The 12,823-nt window shown below is 42.7% G+C and overlaps 1 protein-coding gene across 10 annotated transcripts in view; it reads left to right on the top strand.

The window, feature by feature from the left end:
* The window catches only part of GRAMD1B (GRAM domain containing 1B), a 333,312-nt gene that overhangs the window by 208,122 nt on the left and 112,367 nt on the right, over positions 1–12,823 (top strand). The window lies entirely within an intron of this gene.

Here is a 12,823-nt window from a genome sequence, read left to right as displayed (position 1 = left end):
TTATTTCAACGTCACGTTCTGAGGTCATGTTATGATGTCACATTGTACCAACAAGACAGTGTGATGTCAGGTCACCGTATTGTGGGCTCTACACCCTAATGTGATGAAATGCCATCATGTCTCAACACAACATTGTCACAATGTGATACAATATAGCAGTGCCATAAATATGGCAATGCAACTTCATAAATTTGTATAAAGAGATCATATTACAATGTAGTATCACATCATCATGCACAACACCATATCTTGGTGTCATTGTGCAAGGTTGTCATATCACATCACAACCCAACAACATCTTGATGCTATCATGTCAGAAAACAGTGTAATGACATCACAGCACAGCTTTATAACATTATGGTGCAAGGTCATCATGTAACAATGCAAAATCATACTGTTGAGATGCAACAATATAAAGTGGTATGTTCATGTTGTAATGCAGTATCACAATGCCATGTTGCATTATTATCATGTCACAGTGAATGCTCATCAAGTCAATATCTAACATCACAATTTCATAGGCTATTATATTATCACATAACATCCTCATATTATAATTCATGTCGCCATGCCAAACAATATCATGATGTCATGACACACTGAATTTATTTGCATTCTGTAGAAGTGCAACATCATAAAGTGTCATTATGGCATCATGTCATAGATCCTTAATAACACTAAGCTTGCAGCAGCCTGGTTTTACATTCCATGGAAAAGTCAGCAACTTCAGCAGCACAGTGCTCCCCTGACACCAAAGAGTTGTTGATTCAAAATGCACTGAGAGGGAGAAGCATCACCTACTGACTCTCTTTGCAGCATCCTGGGTTGGTTGCTTTTTTTAAAAAAAGCTCTCACATGCAAAAATAGAGACAGGTGGCAACTATGCTAGTCTTCTTCCAATGGCATACAGGGATCAGCTGTTGGGTTTAGATCGTCCCTCCCTTTTTCCCTTTCCCATAAATGGGATGCTAGAGACAGGTGTTGGGTTTGTTTTCCTTCTTTCCCCACTCCCTTTGATTCCCTGGTTACTAGATTATTGATTAGAATGTTTCTGGAACCTGAGGTGAAAATGAGGGCCAAAGAGTTGACCTAAAAATATAAATCTGTAATTCTCTTTACCTCATCTGTGTTTGAGAGCAAGAAACAAACGATGTTCCAGCCCCCTACCAGTCTGCAGAAAAAGGTTTATTTTGCAGTTGTGGGGGTGGGGAAGAGCTAGAGAACTAGGTAGAATTTTAGAATATCAAAACTAAAATTAGCTGTAGCTGTTTGATCTCAGGGAGCAGGGGGATTAACTTTAGGCAGTTTCAGTTGTGTTCACTATAAGGACACTTACTTCAGAATCTCTTTGTATTCATGCCATGCTTATGATAGCTGCCTTGTCCCTTGATTTTCATTTTGTCTCATGCACAGCCATCATTGTGTAAGATGGGGAATGGTACTTAAGCAGCCCATCAGCCATATGTGACTGAAAGATCTATTCATACAACCTCTTTGAAGTTAGATATAATTGAGCAACAAGAGAGAGTCAGGGGAGACAAATTCTGCAAATCTGGATGTACCCTACTATCACTGAGAGTTGAATTTATCTGTATATGTATCTGGGATTCTCCTCATTTACATTCCAATTACATTGGGTAGTGATGCAATGCTTAATCATTTCCAATTCTATATAGATATTCTAGAGATTTAAGGCTATACTATACAGTGGAAATAAAATTTATTCTATTGCATATGGGAATAAAAGGTGAATTAATCAAATGATTTTTTTGCCCCCCCCCCCCCTTTTTTTTTTTGGTTAAGAAGCAGCCTAGCTAAGTAGTTCAAGTGAAGTTACATAATGCACTGTAGTGTTTGACCTTCACATTAAAAGTTAGCACATTATGCTTTCTGTGTTCTTCTTTGCTGTATATCCAGTAACTCCCCTTTGTCTGCATCTCCCCCTTTTCTATGCTTTATCTGAAAGAAAAAAAATATGATGCTAACCCTCCCTTGAAGACTGGTCAAATAAGTTCTGTGTACATGCAATTTACAAACATGACTCTGCTAAACTTTAGAAATGTGGGTTTTTAAATTCAGTGCTTTTAAATTCTGTGATTTAACCTTCGGAATCAACACTTTTGAAACTTGGCCTTGAGGATGATTTAGGAAGAGAGGGTGTAAGGTATCTTGGAGCAGGTCAGATGTCTCTCCTTGTGACCAGAACATGCACAAAATACCTTTGACTCCAGCTGATTGAATCTATGTCTTTAAAGGGCAATGCTGCCCATTTCCTTCGATTAGGAACGTACTTGATAAAATGTTTCCAAAAATCTTCTGATATATTTCTGACCTGTTTCTTGTAAATGTAGTATGTACCCATGACAATAAGGTCAGATTTAACCACAAGTTTAGTGCTAGTTTCTCAGTACTTTGTGGCAGTGGGAAATAATAGTGATAATGCTTAGCACTTGTATAGCCCATTTTCATCTCTTCACCTCAACACCCTTTACGATGGTGGGTAAGCATCATTACAGAAGGGGAAACAGATGTACAGAGCGGCTAACGGCCAGATTCAAAACCCACTGAAGTCCATGGAAAGACTTGCATTAGAGCTGGGCCAGGCATTGGATCATACCCTTAAGGGTATGTCTACACTGCATTGTAAACCCTGGTCTGTGGGACCCGGGCTTGTGGACTTGGTGTTTCCAAGTCTGTGGTTGAGTGTCCACACTGCATTGTGAGCCTGGCTCTCACAGCCATGCTAATGCATCCATACTGCTAAATACACTTATGACTTGGGTCTGTTGCTTAAGCTGTGTCCACACTGCAAAATGATAGGGCTTGGACCCGAATCACAGTGGCTCAGGCTCTGACCCACCCCGGTAGCAGGGTCATAGGACCTGAGCGCTTGCTGATCCAAGTCAGACTGATGTGTGTGGTTGTGTGTGTGGGGGGGGTTCTTTTTTGGTTGGCTCGATTTTTCACCTAAAATCAGTTTAAAAAATTCAGTATTTTCCTTCCTTTGATTTTTTGAGGGTGGTGCTCGTTGAAATCTAACACACACAGAGAATGTAGATAGAGCTGGGTGACATTTTTTTTGGCTGAAATGTAGTTTTTGGGGGGTGGGGTGGAAGGAGCAAAAATGCAGGTTTGGTGACATCAAAATGCCCTGTGAATTCATGTCATATCCATACAATCCATGAATTTGCAAAATTGTTTGCTTAAAAACAAATTATAAAAATGTCAAACAAATTGTTTTGATTTTTGGTTCAAAATTTCTTCATTTCAGAAATGTCCTTCAATTTGATTATATATAACTTTTCAATTTGCTACGGATTTTGAAGGGTTCTACCCAAAACAATGGGTTTTTTGTTTTTTCGGCATTGCCAGCAAACCAAAAAATCCACTATTCAGCTGGCTATAGATATGGATCTCAGACGCCTGCAAATCAATGGTACTGAGCTTTGAAAAGCTCTGCTTGCAACACTCCTTTATCTCTCCCTTCAGATCTGTGCTTGGACTGAAGATTACTTGGGCTAAGTGAATCCTGATCACTGATTGCCTTGTGTGCCTTCATTAAATGGCAAAGCAACTTCCCTATGTACAATCCTTTGATCTGCTCAGAAATGTCAAGTGAAGGAGGCTTCTTAGAACAGGGGTTGGAATTTTATGGGCATCTATTCCACCAGACCTTAAGTAAGATGGCACTGGATGGCTGGAGAGACCTTGCTCCTCCTTCACCCTGCAGAGCAACGAAGTGCAGGGAAAGGTGACGGCGGTCAGGTGAGCTACAGGTCACATTCAGTAGGTGGCAGTTTTCCCTCTTAGGGCTGAACCGGTGCTCAGGTGCTGTGCTGCTGGATTAGGTAGCACCTTTCAGATGAGACGTGGAAGCAAGATTCTGGCTACTTGTGGAAGTATGGTCCAACAGACTGAGTACAGGGCAGGAAGTTAGGAGACATGGATTTTATTCCTGGCTGCGTCACTGAGCTTCTGTGTGATCAGTTTGACTCTGCCTCAGTTTCTTCATCTGTAAAATGGGGTTTATCATACTTGCTCCTCCTTGAAAAAACACTTTGAGATCTACAGATGAAATGTGCCACAGGCGCTTGGTTCTGTAGTGCATTGAGGACTTTTGTCTCCAATCCAGAAAACTCTTAAGCAAGTGATTCCATCTGAGCATGTGCAGAATGCCATGGAAATCAGTAGAACTGCTCACATGTGTCACATTCCAGGGTGCAATCCAGACCATTGTGGGATTGCATCACCACCTGCCCTGCAACCTGGGGTGTGTCCCAATGCTTTGCTGTTGTAGCTCCCAACCTGGGCCCCTCACAAACAGCCAAACAGCATGTAGATCACACCCTGAGTGTCTGTGTATAGCCACAACCCTAGTCCAGCACCTCTGACCCGAACAGCCAGTCAGCAACACACCAGTCGCATTGTGGCTTCCAGCTACATTGGTACTACTTGCAGGAGGACCCCAACACGCTCCCAGTTTTGAATTTTCCCCAAAATTTGTGTTCTTCACTGTCTAGCCCCCTCCTGGACAGTTCAGATATTACAGGTTTATTGCCTCTCTAATTGATCACTATACAACAGTTTGCGTTTTAACTGGAGTTACCCAAACAGTTCAGTTTAAACACAACACTGGATTAGTTTTGATTAAACAATAAAACAAGTTTACTTAACCACAAAGAGACCGATTTGAAGTGAGTACAAGTGCAAGATATTAAAGTCAGAAATGACTACCAGAGAAATAAAAATAAAGTGCTTCCTAGTAGCTAAGACTTAACAAACTAAGTTTGATTCAATGTCCGATCCTTACGACATGTTCCCAGCAACATAGCTGACCAAGTTCTCAAGTCAGGATCTGTCCCCAAAGTCCAAATGGCTGGTTTCTTTGTCTTTTTAGGTGAAAGTGTGATTTAAGGGAGAGAGATTGGTAGACTGGGGTATTTTTTGCCCCTCACTTTTATAGTCCAGCCCCCTGTGAAGTGTATTTTTCTGAGGATCACCCCTCAAGATAAATTTTATTTAAGCAATAAAGAAGGTGACCTAGAGTCTGGGAGTGCTCTTTCTTCTCCCCTGTGTATGCTGAAATGCAGATTTGTATTGTCTGCCTCTTGTCTCAAGGACCCTATTTACTACTTACATGTAAACTGAGGAAAACACAAGTCCCTTTGTTTAAGATGGACCTGCTTAACCAGTCCTGCCAAATCAAGGTTACATTGGTTTGAATATGTGCTACCAACATCTTAAAGGGCTATTCATAACTATACACATAATGTTGCTACATACATTTCACCGTGATGATATTGATCCGCAAGTTATTGGTTTTCAAATGATACTTCAAAAGGCCTATTTTGCACAATTATTACAATAGAGTGTAGGTAAAGGCATTCATTCGGTCACAGTGTGCTAATATTTTGCTAGATTGGGGCTAGAATGCTCAGTAACCTGCAGGATCAAGCCAGATATTATCATACTGGTAATTGAAGAGCTTTTGGCACTTTCTGCAAGAATCACTGTGTCCTAGTCAAAATCCAGTGTGGGTAATCACATTCTGACAACCTAAAAGTTTTAGGATTCTTTGCTTCTTCACTTCCTGTTCTAAACTGTTGTGTGGTGTAGCAATGGGCTATTAAACAGCTGCTGTGTTTAGGCTAGAGCCTTTCAGTTGTAGGCAAAGTGATTCCTCTACTGCATGCCTGTGCTTTCCTGTCCTTAAGTGGAAAATGCTGTGTAATGGTAAAGTGTCATGATTATTACAATTGTTACTTATTTTATTAGATGCATCAGCTGTTAATAATCTTCACACTTCGAAGTTTGCAAAAGTCATGATCTAAATCAGGTTTCAGAGTAACAGCCGTGTTAGTCTGTATTCGCAAAAAGAAAAGGAGTACTTGTGGCACCTTAGAGACTAACCAATTTATTTGTAAATCAGTAAATCATAGTAACAATATTATCCAATGAAAAAGCAACCATAATCTCAGTAGGGTGAGCTTTCAGAGAAGGAGGTGGGGAGAGAGACAGGAGTGTGTAAACTGCACCCTGCTTTTGGCAGTGTGTAGCGTACATACCCGTGTAGGTCCCCTAGCACGGGTATTGATACGGATAGACGGTGAGGTTCAGGTTAGCTTAGGCAAGTAAAGACACACCTGACGGGTGTGGGTATGTACCTGAGTACATACCCTACATGGTTCTCTACTCAGAAAGCTGTGCTTCCCTGTCAACATTACTGTTTTTAGCAGCATAATGTCCCGCGGCCTCTCCTCTGCTGTAGCCCTTTGCTGTCGAAGGGAAAGACTCCAGCAACAGTGAAAGGCTCCTGCAGCGAGAACAGTCTTTCCCCGTTGCCTCCCTCTGCCAGAGCCTTTCACTGACACACATAGCTATGCACCAAAGTGTGGATGCAATGTTCTTTTCATTTTGCAGTGTGTAGCTACATGTATGCTATACACAGCCGCCAGTGGTGTGTAGTGTAAGGCGTAGCCTGAGAGAAATGCCATCCATACATGAATAGCTTTTCTTTTGCTCCTAAAACATTATGCTCTTGTGCTCTAAGCTTCTGTTTTACCAGTGGCTTCCTTTTGGACAGATCTAGAGGTATGCTATCGTCCATGCTCAGCTTTTTCAACTCTCTGAGGTTTACTCTTCCTAGACAGTGTTGCAAGTGCCTAGGCAAATTCGTTGGGGCTGTAAGACCTTTCAGCTTCTGCAGGGCACTTTCAGTTCACTGCTACTGTGATTTGGTGGTAACACACTACACCCGCTCTGCCTATGTGTCAAGGGAAGCACAGAATGGGGCCTGTTTTTCCTAATTTCAGTTTGGAAAATTCAGCTTGAAGGCTACTATCTTCTCATTCTGTTTAAGAGAAAGAGTGGAAGAAAAGAAGCAGAAAGGGGGAAAAGGTCCTGGTGGAAATATAGAGGAGAGAATTGGTTGAGTGAAAAACAAATAAGGGGGGAGAGGGCGGCTTCGGGAAAGAAAAATGCCAATGAAAAAATAAAATATACTCAATATAGGGCATCTAATTATGCCAGTCTAGCTTTTTGGATGGCTTATCTATCCCTAATACAGAGCATAGACAGCCCCTTAACTAGATTTGTTCTTTTAATTGAAACACCTTTGGGGGAGCACATAAACAAACATACATCCGTTTAAATGACAAGAAGACGGTTTGCAAATCCTAAAAACTCAGGAAAAATAGTTCACAAGGTTTCATCCATCCCTGGTGTAGGTGGTGGTGGTGACTCATCAAGCGCTGTGAATAAAGACTTGCGCTGAAGGCTGAGACATTGTAGGAGGTCTGTGGAAGACTGGAGCTGCCATGCTGATGCTTTTCAGCCCCTTTAAAATTCAAATCAAGCACAAAGAGATTTGCAGGAAGTACGCTCTGCTTGAGATGAGGTCACTGAGGCCGCGTATTCCATCCAAACTGTGATGATTCTCCTTACAGCTACCAGCCATTAGGAAATGAGGAGTCACTCAGTGGCCTTTGATCAGACATGCATTGTGGGAGTAAAGTTGTGGGAGGCTAGATGTTGCTGAGTTGTGGCTGTTATGAGAGGATGTGTGTCCTGTCGACTGAGTAGGGAAACGGCCCAATGCTTTTGAAGCAAACATGTTTGTAAGGTTCTAAAATGTTCATTGTTGTTATTTATATCATAGTAGCACCTAAGGACCCCCGCTGAGATCAGGGCCCCATTGGCTCGGTGCTTTATACACACAGTAAGAGACAGTCCCTGCCTTGAAGAGTTTGCAGCCTAAATTGGCAAGACATACAAAGGGTGGAGGAAAGGAAGTATTATCCATGTTTTGCAGATGCAGGGCAGACAGATTAAGTGATTTGCCCAAGGTCACTGAGTGAGTCTGTGGCAAAGCCAGAAAATTGTACCCGGGTCTCCTGAGTTCTGGGTCAGCGCATTTTCCACCAGGCCATCCTTCCTCTCAGTATTATTTGGATAATAGTTTTTGCTCCAGAGACAGAAAACAAAAGTGCCCAAATGCTGTACATGTTTTGCTCATAATTGGAATCTGAAGCACCAGAAATCTAGCATTTGTTCTTGCAAGGGTTCCAGCCCAGCGTTGCCATCTTGAGAACTTTAGGTTATTTGCATCGAGCCATGCAAGACGTTCCTTTTAAAACTCAAAAATCACACAGGGATTTAGCTGAGTTTCACTGGTGAATTTTGGGGTCATACATAGTTCAGTGAAGCAAACCAGTGTGACTGTGTTGAGTGATGATGGCCAAGCAGCTCTAATAGTTATCCAAACCTGACACAAACTCTTAACCATTAAAGATTCTTCCATTACTAGGTGACAGTAGTGACTGACAGGCTGTTGAAACTGGAGTGCTAGGTGTTACAGAACATTCATAGACATTCTTAATATCGAGGTGGAAGAGACCTATGGCATTGGGTGATTAGTCCATTTTCCTTTGAATGCAGGATTTGTCCCCTGTTGTGCATTTACTAGTGATTTTTTTCGAGTCAAGTTATAAATATGCCAAGTGATGAGGCTTCCACAACTTCCCTACTTTTCACTGTTGGAAAGTTGTTTTTTTTTCTGATGTTCAGCTTAATTTTTTCCTTCCTTCCTTTCTCAATTACACTGATTTATACCTTCTTTTAGTACGCTATATTCTTTCTCTCTTCTTGCTGTTTACACTGTTCAGATATTTTTTAGTTACTATCATATCACTGTATGTAATTACAAAAACAACGAGGAGTCCGGTGGCACCTTAGGGACTAACAGATTTATTTGGGCATAAGCTTTCGTGGGTAAAAACCCCACTACTTCAGATGCATGTAGTGAAAATTGCAGATACAGGCATGAATATATATTGGCACATGAAGAGAAGGGAGTTACCTTGCAAGTGGAGAACCCAGTGTTGAAGGCCAATTCTTAAAACTACAATACCCACCTGGGGAAGTGAGGAAACAGATTGACAGAGCAAGACAGGTACCCAGAAGTCACCTACTACAGGACAGGCCCAACAAGGAAAATAACAGAACACCACTGACCATCACGTACAGCCCCCAGCTAAAACCTCTCCAGCGCATCATCAATGATCTACAACCTATCCTGAAAAACGATCCCTCACTCTCACAGACCTTGGGAGGCAGGCCAGTCCTCGCTTACGGACAGCCCCCCAACCTGAAGCAAATACTCACCAACAACTACTCATCACACCACAGAAACACTAACCCAGGAACCAATCCCTGTAACAAACCCCGTTGCCATCTCTGTCCCCATATCTACTCTAGTGACAACATCATAGAACCCAGCCGCATCATCAGGGGCTCATTCACCTGCACATCTACTAACGTGATACATGCCATCATGTGCCAGCAATGTCCCTCTGCCAGGTACATTGGCCAAACCGGACAGTCTCTACATAAAAGGATAAATGGACACAAATCAGGCATCAGGAATGGTAACATACAAAAGCCGGTAGGCGAACACTTCAATCTTCCTGGACATTCAGTAACAGTTTTAAAAGTAGCCATCCTTCAACAAAAAAACTTCAAAAACAGACTTCAAAGAGAAACTGCAGAGTTACGATTCATTTGTAAACGTGACACCATTATTTGGCCTTGAATAGGGACTGGGAGTGGCTGGCTCACTACAAAAGCAATTTCCCCTCTCTTGGTATTGACAGCTCCTCATCAGTTATTGGGAGTGGACCACATCCATCCTGACTGAATTGGCCTTGTCAACACTGGTTCTCCGCTTGAATGGTAACTCCCTTCTCTCATGTGCCAATTAATATATATTTATGTCTGTATCTGTAATTTTCACTCCATGCATCTGAAGAAGTGAGTTTTTTACCCACAAATGTTTATGCCCCAAAAAATCCCTTAGTCTTTAAGGTGCCACTGGACTCCTCGTTGTTTTTGTGGATACAGACTAACATGACTACCCCTCTGATGTATGTATTTAGTTCTTTTAATCTTTTCTCATTAATCAACTCTTCCAGACATTTAGTCATTTTTGGGTTTTTTTTTTCTTTGAACTCCTTCCCACTTGCCAATATATTTCTGGTAATATGGCACCTGTAATGCTATTCCAGGTACAGATACACTCATTCTGTGTGACCAGTTTGTCAGCTCCCTGCTACGTGACATGGTTGCTCAGTGTATGCAGCCTTAAATTGCACTAGGCTTTCATGCTACCATATTGAATTGCAAATTCATGTCTGATTTGCTGTGGCTACCAGCTCTAAGGCTGGCTTGGCATTACTGCTTTCTCACTCTCTGTGAGCAGCTGAGCCTGACACATTGGGTCTTCATTCACACCAGTGCAAGGCAGGTGCAAAATGTTATCCAGTCAGAGTGGTAGCATTTCATACCCACGTTGCCAGGTGTGAAAGATGTCATGTTACAAGACCATAGTGAATCAAGCCCCTTCTATGTTTTGGATTATTTCCCCCCCAATGTACTGTATTAGCTTTCCTCTTTTCCACGCTGACTCATTTTGTTACCTTCTACGTCTTGTGATTTCTCTAGGTTGTTTGCACACATGTTGGGATGAGGGTAGCGTTTGAAGGGATGGTCTGTTCTACCTTGAAGACTGGTGGCTGCTGTGCTGGGATGAAAGTTATGTGCTCTTCACCTCAGGTCATGTGCTGTGGAAGCAGATGGCTTGTATTTGGGTGCAAAGGTTTTGGCATGTGTTGAGGGTCTTCCTATGTGAATATGAGATGTTTCCTCTTTGTGGAGAACCATTGTGATGGCTTTAAAAGCAAGTACCTGGACTGTATGGGGAAAACTTTCAGAGAATGGTGGCATATAGGAGATGTGATGTTGCAGTTAGAGGAAAGGGAGATGCTTTAGGCAGCTGCTGGTCTCCTTTTCCTCCTTTCACTTAAGAGGCTAAGGGAACAGCTCCGCTTATACTTCATACAGATCCTCCGTGGAATCACAGGAAAAGCATTCGAATCCACACTGTTCATAATAGCCCAGAAAAGTTTCTCCAGCACAGTAGGGAAGGAGGTTGGGAGAAGACTGATTAAAAGATTGAGGACCTTTTGAAGGTTAATAATGGGCATCAGTGGAGAAGGGTACAGGCAGGGTTAACACAAGCCCCCGGCTGATGTGGAATAGAGGGCATTCTTAAAGGGACAGTAAATGCTTTTCTTCTCTGATGGACAGCAGCCAGTTCAGATGCCAGAGCCAGGCAGCATGGTGCAAAGAGGCCATTGTCTCAGCTGTGTGAGGCTGTTAGCAGACTGGGGAATCTTTCTGGCCACTACTTTTGAGAACATAAAATGCATCAGAGCAGTAAGATTCGTGAATGGTTTAATGATCTCTCCTCCAGCAGGTTTCAGAGTAACAGCCATGTTAGTCTGTATTCGCAAAAAGAAAAGGAGTACTTGTGGCACCTTAGAGACTAACCAGTTTATTTGAGCATGAGCTTTCGTGAGCTACAGCTCACTTCATCGGATGCATACCGTGGAAACTGCAGCAGACATTATATACACACAGAGATAATGAAATAATACCTCCTCCCACCCCACTGTCCTGCTGGTAATAGCTTATCTAAAGTGATCATCAAGTTGGGTTTTCTCACCCTCCACCCCCCCCCCCCACACAAACTCACTCTCCTGCTGGTAATAGCCCATCCAAAGTGACAACTCTCTTCACAATGTGTATGATAATCAAGGTGGGCCATTTCCTGCACAAATCCAGGTTCTTTCACCCCCTCACCCCCCTCCAAAAACCACACACACAAACTCACTCTCCTGCTGGTAATAGCTTATCCAAAGTGACCACTCTCCCTACAATGTGCATGATAATCAAGGTGGGCCATTTCCAGCACAAATCCAGGTTTTCTCACCCACCCCACCTCCATACACACACAAACTCACTCTCCTGCTGGTAATAGCTCATCCAAAGTGACCACTCTCCCTACAATGTGCATGGTAATCAAGGTGGGCCATTTCCAGCACAAATCCAGGCTTTCTCACCCCCCCCCCCTTTCTCCCGGGGAGACACACACACACACACACAAACTCACACTCCTGCTGGCAATAGCTCATCCAAACTGACCACTCTCCAAGTTTAAATCCAAGTGTAACCAGAACGTCTGGGGGCGGGGGGGAGGAAAAAACAAGGGGAAATAGGCTACCTTGCATAATGACTTAGCCACTCCCAGTCTCTATTTAAGCCTAAATTAATAGTATCCAATTTGCAAATGAATTCCAATTCAGCAGTTTCTCGCTGGAGTCTGGATTTGAAGTTTTTTTGTTTTAAGATAGCGACCTTCATGTCTGTGATTGCGTGACCAGAGAGATTGAAGTGTTCTCCGACTGGTTTATGAATGTTATAATTCTTGACATCTGATTTGTGTCCATTTATTCTTTTACGTAGAGACTGTCCAGTTTGACCAATGTAAATGGCAGAGGGGCATTGCTGGCACATGATGGCATATATCACATTGGTGGATGTGCAGGTGAACGAGCATCTGATAGTGTGGCTGATGTTATTAGGACCTGTGATGGTGTCCCCTGAATAGATATGTGGGCACAGTTGGCAACGGGCTTTGTTGCAAGGATAAGTTCCTGGGTTAGTGGTTCTGTTGTGTGGTATGTGGTTGTTGGTGAGTATTTGCTTCAGGTTGCGGGGCTGTCTGTAGGCAAGGACTGGCCTGTCTCCCAAGATTTGTGAGAGTGTTGGGTCATCCTTCAGGATAGGTTGTAGATCCTTAATAATGCGTTGGAGGGGTTTTAGTTGGGGGCTAAAGGTGACGGCTAGTGGCGCTCTGTTATTTTCTTTGTTAGGCCTGTCCTGTAGTAGGTGACTTCTGGGAACTCTTCTGGCTCTATCAATCTGT

This window comes from Lepidochelys kempii, chromosome 22 (assembly GCF_965140285.1).
Source record: "Lepidochelys kempii isolate rLepKem1 chromosome 22, rLepKem1.hap1, whole genome shotgun sequence".
Classification (NCBI taxonomy): Eukaryota; Metazoa; Chordata; order Testudines; family Cheloniidae; genus Lepidochelys; species Lepidochelys kempii.
This window is presented reverse-complemented; position numbering and strand designations above follow the sequence as displayed.